The sequence below is a fragment of the Dermacentor andersoni genome, chromosome 10, assembly GCF_023375885.2.
Source record: "Dermacentor andersoni chromosome 10, qqDerAnde1_hic_scaffold, whole genome shotgun sequence".
Taxonomy (NCBI): domain Eukaryota; kingdom Metazoa; phylum Arthropoda; class Arachnida; order Ixodida; family Ixodidae; genus Dermacentor; species Dermacentor andersoni.
In genome coordinates, this window is record NC_092823.1 from 28,657,444 (window position 1) to 28,671,811 (window position 14,368).

The window sequence follows — 14,368 nt, forward strand, 5'->3', positions numbered from 1 at the left end:
CCGGTCATGTACTAATTGTGGCCATGTCGTCCCTGCAAACTTCTTAATCTCATCCGCCCACCTAACTTTTTGCCGAGCCTTGCTACGCTTCCCTTCCCTTGGAATCCAGTCCGTAACCCTCAATGACCATCGGTTATCTTCCCTCCTCATTAGATGTCCTGCCCATGCCCATCTCTTTTTCTTGATTTCAACCAAGATGTCATTAACTCGCGTTTGTTCCCTCACCTATCTGCTCTTTTCTTATCCCTTAACGTTACACCGATCATTCTTCTTTCCATAGCTCGTTGTGTCGTCCTCCATTTAAGTAGTACCCTTTTCGTAAGCCTCCAGATTTCTGCCCCGTAGGTGAGTACTGGTAAGACACAACTATTATACAGTTTTATCTTGAGAGATAATGGCAACCTGCTGTTCATGATCTGAGAATGCCTACCAAACGCACCCCAGCCCATTCTTATTCTTCTGATTATTTCCGTCTCATGATCCGGATACGCCGTCACTACCTGCCCTAAGTAGATGTATTGCCTTACCACTTCCAGTGCCTCGCCACCTATTGTAAATGCCTGTTTTCTTCCGAGACTGTTAAACATTACTTTAGTTTTCTGAAGATGAATTTTTAGCCCACACCCATATATATACCAGATCAGACCCATATATATATATATATATATATATATATATATATATATATATATATATATATATATATATATATATATATATATATATATATATATATATATATATATATATATATATATATATATATCCGGACAGGCCGCCATTGGAATATGAACCTGGCAACGTTTAACGCTAGAACGTTATCTAGTGAGCCGAGTCTAGCAGTGCTATTGGGAGAATTAGAGGGCAGTAAATGGGATATAATAGGGCTCAGTGAAGTTAGGAGGCCAAAAGAAGCATATACAGTGCTCAGAAGCGGGCACGTCCTGTGCTACCGGTGCTTAGCGGAGAGACGAGAACTAGGAGTCGGATTCCTGATTAATAAGAATATAGCTGGTAACATACAGGAATTCTATAGCATTAACGAGAGGGTGGCATGTCTTGTTCTGAAACTTAATAAGAGGTACAAAATGAAGGTTGTACAGGTCTACGCTGCTACATCGAGTCATGATGACCAGGAAGTCGAAAGCTTCTATGAAGACGTGGAATCGGCGATGGGTAGAGTGAAAACAAAATACACTATACTGATGGGCGATTTCAATGCCAAGGTAGGCAAGAAGCAGGCTGGAGACAAGGCAGTGGGGGAATACGGCATAGGCACTAGGAATAGCAGGGGAGAGTTATTAGTAGAAATTGCGGAACAGAATAATATGCGGATAATGAATACCTTCTTCCGCAAGCGGGATAGCCGAAAGTGGACGTGGAGGAGCCCGAACGGCGCGACTAGAAATGAAATAGACTTCATACTCTGCGCTAACCCTGGCATCATACAAGATGTGGACGTGCTCGGTAAGGTGCGCTGCAGTGACCACAGGATGGTAAGAACTCGAATTAGCCTAGACTTGAGGAGGGAACGGAAGAAACTGGTACATAAGAAGCCGATCAATGAGTTAGCGGTAAGAGGGAAAATAGAGGAATTCCAGATCAAGCTACAGAACAGGTATTCGGCTTTAACTCAGGAAGAGGACCTTAGTGTTGAAGCAATGAACGACAATCTTGTAGGCATCATTGAGGAGTGTGCAATAGAAGTCGGCGGCAACTCTGTTAGACAGGATACCAGTAAGCTATCGCAGGAGACGAAAGATCTGTTCAAGAAACGCCAATATATGAAAGCCTCTAACCCTACAGCTAGAATAGAACTGGCAGAACTTTCGAAGTTAATCAACAAGCGTAAGACAGCTGACATAAGGAAGTATAATATGGATAGAACTGAACAAGCTCTCAGGAACGGAGGAAGCCTAAAAGCAGAGAAGAAGAAACTAGGAATTGGCAAGAATCAGATGTATGCGTTAAGACACAAAGCCGGCAATATCATTACTAATATGGATGAGATAGTTCAAGTGGCTGAGGAGTTCTATAGAGATTTATACAGTACGAGTGGAACCCACGATGATAATGGAAGAGAGAATAGTCTAGAGGAATTCGAAATCCCACAAGTAACGCCGGAAGAAGTAAGGAAAGCCTTGGGAGCCATGCAAAGGGGGAAGGCAGCTGGGGAGGATCAGGTAACAGCAGATTTGTTGAAGGACGGTGGGCAGATTGTTCTAGATAAACTGGCCACCCTGTATACACAATGCCTCATGACCTCGAGCGTACCGGAATCTTGGAAGAACGCTAACATAATCCTAATCCATAAGAAAGGGGACGCCAAAGACTTGAAAAATTATAGACCGATCAGCTTACTGTCCGTTGCCTACAAAGTATTTACTAAGGTAATTGCAAATAGAATCAGGAACACCTTAGACTTCCGTCAACCAAAGGACCAGGCAGGATTCCATAAAGGCTACTCAACAATAGATCATATTCACACTATCAATCAGGTGATAGAGAAATGTGCGGAATATAACCAACCATTATATATAGCTTTCATTGATTATGAGAAAGCGTTTGATTCAGTCGAAACCTCGGCAGTCATGGAGGCATTGCGGAATCAGGGTGTAGACGAGCCGTACGTAAAAATACTGAAAGATATCTATAGCGGCTCCACAGCCACTGTAGTCCTCCATGAAGAAAGCAACAAAATCCCTATAAAGAAAGGCGTCAGGCAGGGAGATACGATCTCTCCAATGCTATTCACAGCATGTTTACAGGAGGTATTCAGAGACCTGGACTGGGAACAATTGGGGATAAGAGTAAATGGAGAATACCTTAGTAACTTGCGCTTCGCTGATGATATTGCCTTGCTTAGTAACTCAGGGGACCAATTGCAATGCATGCTCACTGACCTGGAGAGGCAGAGCAGAAGGGTGGGACTAAACATTATTCTGCAGAAAACTAAAGTAATGTTTAACAGTCTCGGAAGGGAACAGCAGTTTAAGATAGGTAGCGAGGCACTGGAAGTGGTAAGGGAATACATCTACTTAGGACAGGTAGTGACTGCTGATCCGGATCATGAGAGTGAAATAATCAGAAGAATAAGAATGGGCTGGGGTGCGTTTGGCAGGCATTCAGAGATCATGAACAGCAGGTTGCCATTATCCCTCAAGAGAAAAGTTTATAACAGCTCTGTCTTAACAGTACTCACGTACGGGGCAGAAACCTGGAGGCTTACGAAAAGGGTTCTACTTAAATTGAGGACGACGCAACGAGCTATGGAAAGAAGAATGATAGGTGTAACATTAAGGGATAAGAAAAGAGCAGATTGGGTGAGGGAACAAACGCGCGTTAATGACATCTTAGTTGAAATCAAGAAAAAGAAATGGGCATGGGCAGCTAGAATAGCAGCTTGGGCTTGTTGGTTTTCCATCCTGCTAGTAACAGCTGGTCCGGGAGATAATTGAGGCGGCCGAGATTACTAGACTTCGTGACCAATGCGTTAGCACGCCGTCCTTGTTACTGACAAAAAAAGAACTTGAGCTTTTGCACGTGCAACCGCTATCTTGAGTGTATAAAAGAAAAAAAGTGCTTGTTTCACTTGATGTGTGATCACGTGACTGCGACACGTGAGGGCAATGTTTATAAGAAGCCGTGTTTCTTTTGGAATAAACGTTGTTGACAGCGCTTGTGGTGTCTTCTTGTCTCGTCCCTTGTCTACATTTTGCGCTGTTACTAGCGGGCATGGGCAGGACGTGTAATGAGGAGGGAAGATAACCGATGGTCATTAAGGGTTACGGACTGGATTCCGAGGGAAGAACAGCGTAGCAGGGGGCGACAGAAAGTTAGGTGGGCAGATGAGATTAGGAAGTTTGGAGGGTCAACATGGCCACAATTAGTACATGACCGGGGCAGTTGGAGAAGTATGGGAGAGGCCTTTGCCCTGCAGTGGGCGTAACCCGGCTGATGATGATGATGATATATATATATATATATATATATATATATATATATATATATATATATCTGCGTGTGTGTGTGCGTGTGTTTGGTTGAGAAAGCTGGTCGGGCCGCAGCTCCCCTTCCCCCCCCCCCCCCCCTTGGAAGAATGAAAACTAACTATCCGCCTATGGTGCAGTGAAACGTCTCTCTCTCCCAGTGCATATTTCTGTGCAACGCATTCGCTTATATCGCCACTGGGTGTCTGGTACGCTAGTATCCCTCTTTTTTTTCGGCTATAAGGGCGGAGCAGCTAAGCTCTAGCCTCGACAGGCTTCTTGATGTGGTTGCAACGACGGACCTTGTCGAGTCGTCTACACTTTCAGCCCTGGCGTTTGCCTATAAAGCGTCTCCTGCATTTACGCCTCATCAACGTCGCGTGCATTCGCGGCTCCGACGCCGAGTGGCGCCATCTCGCTGTGTGAAATACTATTTACACCGTGCTCTAACGCAGAGGTAAACGCTGCGTCTCCGATTCATCATTTGAAATCGTCGTGACTGTAAAAATTGTGCTGATCCTACGCACTGTGGTAATCGATGTAAGCTAAGCTTTTTGTGCTGTTTGCTTTGATTAAAGAAAATTAGCGGTGATGCTGACGGCGAATGCTTAACTTTTTCAACGTTTAGTCCAACGCGACAGTGCTGAGTTGATATTAATTACCTTGCGTGACCACTACTGTTTGTCTGCGCAGTAGAAAGAAGGCACAGGGGACGGTGTTTGCTTGAGGCGTTGTGCGCCATACTTCATAACCTCTGGGAGGGTTGAGCGTATTCATTGTCTCGCATGGCACATCGCATCGTGGCAGAAACGCTAAACTTTAATTGAATTATGGGGGCGTACGTGCCAAAACCGCAATCGGATTGTGAGGCACGCCGCTGTAGCGGACTCCGGATTAATTTGACACCTTGGTGTTCTTTAACGTGTCCCTAAATGTTAGTACACGAGCATTTTTATTTCGCCCCCGTCCAAATGCGGCTGCCGCGGTCGGGATCAAACCCGTGAACTCGAGCAATGCCATTGCTGCAAAGCTACCGCGGCGGGCGCAGATGCGTTGATTTGACGTGTGACCGCTTCCCTAGTTTCGCCTAGACCCTACGGTGCGCTTTAATGCAGCTTTGTATTGCACGCCCTGCGTAAGTTGTCCGCTTCACAAATTTGCACGTTGTTTATTTTTCAGAAACAGCAGAAACGTACAGTACCGTACCTTCAACTTAAATTTATATCGTTTGATCGCAACCGCTGTCGTGTCTATAGTAGTAGCGTTTCCTTACCTTCTTACGTCACCTTTTCCCTATACCCTTCCACCCTTGTATGGGAACTGCGAGCGAAGAGTCGCAAGGCTGTTTCGTTTCGCGACTACGTCGGCTCTACGCGTTATCTGCCTTCTTTCCTCCCGCCTTTCTACCATACTATTTAGCTTTCCTCTGTACTTGCTCCTTAGTAGAATTGTCCGCGCTGCAATTTTCTCCGTTGCAAATGTCCAAAACGAGTTCCTTGTATTGCCTTTCTTCTCTGCCGTGCTTCTGAAAGACCCCCCGATGCGGTGCGCTAAACAGCAGCAGCAGTGGGAAAGTCATAGGAAGAGGCAAAGAAAGCTTCGGTTTAATAGACGACTGATTTTGCAGCTTGGACATTTGGCTGTAACGCGGTTGCGCTGACGGTCTCCACACGCTGCGCCTCTCGCTCACGTTCGCCGCTTGAAACCGTCGTTTCCTTATCTACTTGCCTTTGCTGCGAACTCACACGCGCTCGAAAGAACCACACTCGCGACTTAATACTCTTCGTTTCGCACGTTCACGATTTTCGAGCTCTTTTTGCTCTGGTTCATCTCCTGTCTCAGTTATTCAATCTCGTGAGCTGATGCGTCTATAACCCGCCAAGGTATTTTTCCTTCATGAGCCTCTCTTATAGAACCAGCTTCCCGAAATATTCGATCTCCAATCGATCATTTCCACCTTCCAAAATGACTTTACTAATTACGGCCTCTGTCGTCTCTTCCCGTACGTCTGCATCAAGCTCCCGACACAAAGCCAACAGCCCGGTCTTTAATAACCTTGTCTCATCAATGGTACCCACTTTAGGACGTTGGGTAAAGCTTTCTCCTGCAGTTGGCGCCTTGTTGCCCATCGTGCTGCTCGAACGCGTGCCAGCTCTAGCTGAAGTCGCATCATTTCAAGTGCGAACTTGTGCTTTTCGCGCTCTTTTCGCTCTTGCCTTTCGCGTTCTTCTCTTCCACTTGCCCATTTCTTTTTTCGTCATCGCCCTTCCCAAATTATTTCGTTCTTCTCTTCCACTTGCCCATTTCTTTTTTCGTCATCGCCCTTCCCAAATTATTTCAAGGCATTGTATTAGCTCATCGGCGCGCTTGTTGACGGGCACGTCGCAGTTGGTGGAAATCCACTGCAATCGGGCCCTGGCACACCTCTGCGCAAGTGCGGCGAACTTACAGCGGCGTTTCAGCTAGTGCGGTGGAAGGGCGGGCGCCAGTTGCACAGGACCGCGCTTTTCGGTGGCGCTTGTGCCGCCTCCAGGGGAAGGCGGAGTCCCATGCTCAGGCGCCACAGCTCGGCAGTCACTGGTTTGTGTTCGTAGTGCTGGAGTGTTGTGCTGTAGTGATGGCCGCGCTGTGTGATGGAGTGCTGGAGTGATGGCCGCGCTGTGTTAGCGGCCATTGTGCAATACCGAGCCGTTGGTGTACACTTGCAGATGGTCGCGAAGTTCTTCGCACAGCTTGTGTGACGACGCTCAGTGCTCATTGCGGCGTTCTTCCTTTCGGACCTACGCCCGGGATACGTGTGCGAACTTCGACGCGTTGTGCGCCTTGTAAGGCCTCTGGGGCATGCACCGTGTGGGGGTGCGTGCTAGCTCACTTGTTAGCCGGAGCACGCCTCGCATTCTCCATCGATGGCGTTGTCGAAGGCGCTGGAGGAGAGGGCCACCATAGGGAGCTGTGTGCAGTCCGTCCGTACGTGCTGCAGTGCACTTTACGTGTCCAGGAACTGCAGTGGCCAAGACCTCACTTCTGCCAGCGACGTGCAACGTGCGTGGTAGCCACTGAAAGAAAAATTCCATGGTTAGAGGCTTGGGCGAGTTAGTTATTCATGGCAAAACGAGCACAGCGCGGAAGACGGGGAGACAGAAAAAAAAAGATACACACATTATTGTGTGCACTGCGGCTATGGGAGGACGTAGGTTCAAAACCACGCTCCTGCCGGTTACCCACGGATTATCCGAATGGGCAGGGGCATCCTGCGGCCAGGCACTCAGCATTCTGGATCAGCTGCCCGGGCAAAGAAAAAGAAATGTGGAGTTTTACGTGGGCCAAAACCACGATCTGCTTGCGAAGCACGCCGTATGGTGGGGGACTCTGGATTAATTTTGACCATCTGGGATTTCCTAACGTGCACCTAAATGTAAGTACACGAGCGTTTTTGCATTTTGTCCCCTTCGTGTCCTCGGGAGGCAGCCCGCACCATACAGATTCCGTCGAACCCTATAAGCGCAGCCAAACCCTTTAAAGAGAAGGCCTGGACCACTCTCATCGCGACAATTTCTCTTGTGGCATCCCAGAGCAACTATTAGGTGGAGTTGGCGTCTGGTTTGGGGGAAACACTCCTTTCCAAGCATTGAGTTCCCATGATGGTGGAGTATCAGACCGGAGGAGCGCTTCTACTTCTTTTACCGGCAGGTACATTGCAGTTTACCATAGGTAGCGAGGCACTGGAAGTGGTAAGGGAATACATCTACTTAGGACCGCGGATTCGGATCATGAGACTGAAATAATCAGAAGAATAAGAATGGACTGGGGTGCGTTTGGTAGGCATTCTCAGATAATGAACCGCAGGTTGCCATTATCGCTCAAGAGAAAAGTGTATAACAGTTGCGTCTTACCAGTACTCACGTACGGGGCAGATACCTGGAGGCCTACGAAAAGGGTTCTGCTTAAATTGAGGACGACGCAACGAGCTATGGAAAGAAGAACGATGGGTGTAACGTTAAGGGATAAGAAAAGAGCAGATTGGATGAGGGAACAAACGCGAGTTAATGACATCTTAGTTGAAATCAAGGAAAAGAAATGGGCATGGGCAGTACATGTAATGAGGAGGGAAGATAACCGATGGTCATTAAAGGTTATGGACTGGATTTCAAAGGAAAAGAAGCGTAGCAGGGGGCGGCAGAACGTAAGGTGGGTGGATGAGATTAAGAAGTTTGCAGCGACAACATGGCCACAATTAGCACATGACCGGGGTAGTTGAAGAAGTATGGGAGAGGCCTTTGCCCTGCAGTGCCCATAACCAGGCTGATGAAGATGATGATTATGATGATGATGACATGGCAGCAGCTCCGGTATGCCTTATGCACCGCAGCGAATGCTCCGCAGCAAGGTCACCTGTGGTTGTACCAGGGGCGCGCAGATACGACGCCTCTAAATGCCTATAAGGCCCCTTTCATTATGCGAAGCCCCAAAAGTAGCCGAGCACCATACCGAGAAACAATCTCTACTCCTTATAAAAGAACAAAAAAAAAGGCCGGTGGGTGTTCTTTTTTTTTTTTTTTCTTGTTTGCCGCACTGGATTCTCAACCCAGTATCTCCCGCATTCGAGGCAGATGTTCTGCCACCATGCCACCGCTGCGCCACTTTGCCGCTATGCCTTGCTAGATCAGCGACATGTATGTCTTTCTTTCAGCTTGTGCCATACTGCGTCTCTTCTTTCTCTTCCGCGCTGTGCTCGTTTTGCCATGAAGAAAACGGCGATTACTGCCTGGTATATCCGCATGCAGTTGTAACCGTGGAAGAAGGAAAATTTGCGGTGGCGCCCATGTCACGATGAATTTAGACGTTAATGCGATTAGCATTAGCCGGGTTCCTCTCTTGCGCTTCCCTTCGGTCACGCTGCGCCATCTAGCGGTGCCGAAGTCGGCGCATGGAGCGTGTGTGAACATTTATTCAGGCAACATTGTCGACGCGGGTTCTATTTCGCCAAGCACCGGAAAAATTGTAGTTCTTTTTATCATTTAGCACATACCAAGTGTCACATACCCAGTCACCCAAGTTTATCCAACGGTTGGTTTTGAACATATTGAACTTTGTTCCCTCAGCACAGGACCTTCATGCACTATTCACTATTCAATTAGAAGTATTAGAACAATTGGACCGTTAGAACATTAGAGACAGCGGCCCTAGTTAAAGTAAAATAAATATGACCCGGAAAGACCGACAGACATGCAGACAGATATACCGCAAACTGGGCGAGGTTTTCAAAGAATGCAAATCGCATTAATAAACTAGTTTGGCGCATCACGTCGTGCGGGCAGTAAAATTTCTAAAAAAAAAAAATGAAGCTGCCCTACACTCGGCGAAGTGGGCCCAGTGTGTCTGCTTCCCGGTAGACGATGAGCAAAACGTGAACAAGGTGAATGCAGGAGCCAACGTTTCGACAAGTGGACTTGTCTTCTTCAAGGCGACGTACGCTTTTCTCGCGACAGTACGAGTATATAAAGGTGGGGTTCTTCTAAAGGGGAGAGGGTGTGAGGCGGGAGCGTGCGGAAACGAGGGAAGGTGTGTTAGCATGTCGAATTGTGAGTAGGGGAACGCTGTGCACAAGGTCAAAGCCAGGGCCTTTCGACAGACAGCGTTCCTTTACTCACAATTCGACACGCTAACACACCTTCCCTCGTTTCCGCACCCTCGCGCCTCACACCCTCTCCCCTATAGAAGAACCCCACCTATGTATACGCGGCGTGCACGCCGATGGCCGCGCCACTGGTGGCGGCCTTGCGCAGAACGCACGGGAGAGGAGCGAGCCGCGCGCCGTAGCACGCCGTAGTTTGTTGCGTCGCTGATAGTGCTTCTCCGTCTTATTCGTGTTTTCAGAGCAAAATAGGCAACACTCTTCGCATGTGTGTGATGGCCAAAGCTTCCGAAGAATGTCGAAGAAGAATTGTTGCAGGGTGGGGGGCTCAAATACCGGCGAAAACGTGCCGGCGATACGGTTCTAATTATTGCCCGCAAAGCCTCATCAGCAGGAGCAACGGTGGCAATGGATTGTCGCTTCGGCGCGAAATTTCTTGTTCTCATCCTTTTCTTTGTCGCTTCGGTGTTTTTTCTTTTCTATTATTATTTTTTTACTCGATTGTAGTTAGACGCGTAAGCGACGAAGTTCGTCTGCAGTGCAACATGCGGTTTAAAGGCATTTCGCTAAAGTTCGGAATGCCGTTTGCCGCTTATATTGTTTTCCGCTTCTTTACCGCGTTGGGCTAGCTAGGCAGCACGACTGCATGAGCGCATTGTGTTGTATGTTAAAGCTACAGAAGTTTGCAAGAACTGAAATTGTTAGTTTTATGTGGCCCGGTAAATGCTCGCACGAGCTGTCGCGCACTTCATGTTTTTACATCTATCTTATGCGTGGTTTCGCACATGTTTAACTGTTGCTTGTTGCTTCATGCATAACTCTTGATTCTTTTGAGCTGCGAGGTTTTCACCCTGCCTCGTTTGTAAAGGGTATAAATCACGCTGTGTCTTATCGGAATGACACCAAGCAAGTGCTTCTTTAACAGCTTTATTCATTTCTCCCGAGGGCATCTTAGATATTGTGGCTTTTTGGGAAATGTGTTTAGAAAATAGGTAGCCCAGGGCGAGAATTGCTAATAGTTGCTGCATATGGTATTTTTGTTCCATTTTTCGCTGATCCATTTTTCGCTGAATAGTTCGCGTCACGTTTGGTAAGTCATCACACCTTGATGCTGTCTGAGCAGACTTAACACGCCGAGTGATTTGTTTGTTTCACAACGTAGTCGCTTCTTGCAAGTGAATTTTGTACTCAACTGAATTATTTCTTATTATGCTTACGCCGCATAGGACTAAACCCGGCCTTGCCGCCAGCGCTGGATCTAATTTGACTGGCGCTGCTCTGCCTTTAAATATATCATGTGGCACCTCTCTCTAGTAACATTTAAAAAAAGTACTGCAACATTAGTCAGATTATAGCTTTGTACGTTTCCAAGCAGCTCCCTTAGGGAATTTAAAATTGCAGAAACTGCAGCGCGAACGGCAGTTCATCGGTGGTACAGCGCTAACACGCGCTTTTATTAACCCGTGCGTTTGGTGGCTTCGTTGACTATAGTGTACGCGTTTCTATCAATAAATTCGCAATTATTTTTCTTCAGGCGACTTTCATTACACTTATTCGGCGGCGTCACATGTATTCATCGGCAGAAAAATCACAACGGCATATGCAGACATCGCACCGTGCGGATTTGTTATCTAAGTCTGCACTAACGACGGGTGCTTATTATTGAGGTACAGAAGCAGCATTACGGCAAGGGTAGAATTAAAAAAAAAAAACACGGTCAAGACATCGCATTAGTCAACAAAATTTGTCGGCTAGTTTACATGAGCTCCATTTCATGTAAATGGTCTTCATGGCGTTTCTCTGCGGGACGCACCTGGCGCGTATGTGGACCATGTTGCCCCAAACACCGGTAACATCTTGTTCATATCCGCTCCCACAGAGGTCTGCGTCTTCCCTACAGCTGTCACCGCAGAAGAAGCAGTCTGGCGCCCGAACAAAGGACAAATCGCAGCCGCGAACTTCAGTCACCCTTGCTGCAAAGCGTTGTCGTCTGCTGTTGCTCCCGCGCGTATTGTTGGAAGCGCCCGCTAGGTGGCTATCAGTGGCGCCTCTATTAGCCTCTATAGGCGGTGCACGAGGCCTATAGACCGTTTCATCGGGCGAGGAGGATAGGGCGCGCCGAGAGCCTTTCCTCCTCTCTGGCTTGTGCGATCCGGCGCGGCGCTGCTTGAAAGTATTGATGTCGCGGGCTGCGGAACGATTTCGAGATGTTTTAGATCTTACTTTGTGAAATTTACGCCATGTTCGTTCATATAAGGTCGTCAGGGAAGCCTTTCGGTGCATCGGTAACTAATGTAGGCAGAAATATGTCTTGGGGGCGCAAAAATGTGACGTGCATAATCAGCCGTGGTGTACGCACATTATCAGTCGCGGTGTGTGCGTGTTGTGAAATATTTTGCTTATATCGGTTTTAATTCAACAAAGAAAACCGGTGTCTCTGTATTAGCAGCATGAAATGGTAAATCTGCTCACTATCTGATCGCTTGGCGTAGGGAGTAAAACATAAAGCATAAGAGCTCATGCTCGTGCACGGACAACCTAAGGCAACCACGAAACATCTAAGCGGCATGCGCTATCAAATATTTGTGATGCACCGGCATCGTTCTCGCGCATTTCAAGTCTAGTAGGTTTCAAATTACCATATATCTACGCTAGCCTTCCTGCATGAGGCTGATGGCGCTGCTCAACACAGCGATCACTGCGTTTGGTGAACCAGCACGATACATATGTAAGCTGTGCGCTTCGGCATTGCCTTTTTGGCCTGCATACAGCCATATTATATGACATGGATCACATAAAAAGAATGCGATGCCTATTTTTGAGGACAAAATTTCCGTAATACGTGTGAGTGCGTCGTAGAGAACGGAATGAACGCAACCGAAAAAAAAAAATTCGGTTGTCATCCTCTTTCTCGAAAAAGCAAGAGAAAACGGGCTAACACAGCAATAGGACCTCGCATAGTCACGCCGCACAACGTTTATAAATATATAACCGCTGATGCCGTGTGATTGGACCATGCGGTATATAGAACAAAGATATATGTAATCCAGCACCTACCCCGCTTAGGACGCTCGCGCAGTTCGTAAACAGTCCATTTGCTGGACAAGCTTCATTCAGACTGTAAGGTATGCTGCTATTACTTGCAAAAACTATTTTATTCAGGGGCGGAAACCTCATCCATCGAACCAAGTAGTCACGCAATGTAACCTGCAGCGAACAGTTTGAACGCTTGTCAAAGTATAACATCACAGCTCGTACCGTAGCAGAACGGTACCCACGCTGTTACGATCGTCGCGTATGTTTCATGGCTCCTAAACCGCAGCTTAGAAATAGAGGATAATACTGCAATAAGGTCACCTTAGTGAATGGAACATTCAGAAATACATAACTGATCTCGGAAGCTGATTGTATACGCAAAAATATGCGCGCACACATCGGGCTGCGTGTTCCGTCCACCTCAACGCCAGCAGAAATTCCGGCCATGACGCCTTTAACCACTTCAGCACGTCTCACAGAACCGTTTACCACGTAGAAGACGCACGTGATACCAAACAGACCGCGAAAACAAACGCCAGAACCTACCGCCGAGCGTATACCTGCCATGCAAAAGACCGCTTTCACCCAAGCCAGTATGGCGCTGCTCATAGGCGGCGCCACTGCGTTCACAATATGGCGGCGCCTACGAAAAAACGGTCTATACTGTGGCGAGGAAAACGTACGTCGCCTTGAAGAAGACAAGTCCACTTGTCGAAACGTTGGCTCCTGCATTCACCTTGTTCACGTTTTGCTCATCGTCTTGAATTACCATCTCCCGCACTCCCCATGTTTTCCCTGGTTCCCGGTAGGTTTTATATCGATAAGCACTTGTTCGGGGGAGAGGGGTTTGCTAACCCGTGTACATTTTTCTCAAGCCAAAGTTATACAACTTCGGTGGCTTGTAACATTATACACTTATATTCTTCGTCGCAAGGTGTGAGAGCGGAGGCCACATGTTGCTGTCCCATCTACAGTTTTGATCGAAGGATGAAGCAGGTACCGCGTTAGCAAGCATGGGAGGCCTGTGCTGCTTTGCAGCGTAAACAGCACCCGGGAGACTAACACGCGGCATGTGTGGACTCTTTTCACGCCCATTCCGTGGGCGCCGCCATGTTTAATCACCTGGTGACGCATCCATTCCTTGCCTCAGCTTCCGACGTTGGCTCCATGTTTACAATAGTAGCGCACCACGTCCCAGTGCGGCACAGCAAACGTTTGTCTAGGCGGATATGGTTTGTAGTGACAGGGTGAAAGCCACGACGCTTCCACACAGCTTGAGAGGACATGTAAGCGCTTTCGAAAGCTATTACGCTTTGTCCAAACCGTGCGAGGAGCGTATGCGGTGCTTGTGCTAGAAGCGTGGCTAGAAATGTATTCCAAGACCCACCGTGGCAATGTGGTGGCTTTTGCGCTGTGCTGCATCGGGTTTAGCATCGGCAGCCGCATTTTGATGGGGGCCACGTTTTCGTTACATGGGGATTTAGCGGGCCACCCCCTTTCACCAATTTTAAGGACGTCAAGAGTCGCAGCTTTGCCCCGAGTGGCGAAATAGTGATAGCAATCGCGAAGTATTATACAATTACACTTAAGGTTCGTAGCTTCATCGGCTTTGTAAACCGCAGAAAACATTGGCTGACTAACTAAATTAGCAAGCATGGTTTTATGCGCGCATAGGTAAGGGTGAACAGATCTCACTCCATGACCGCTG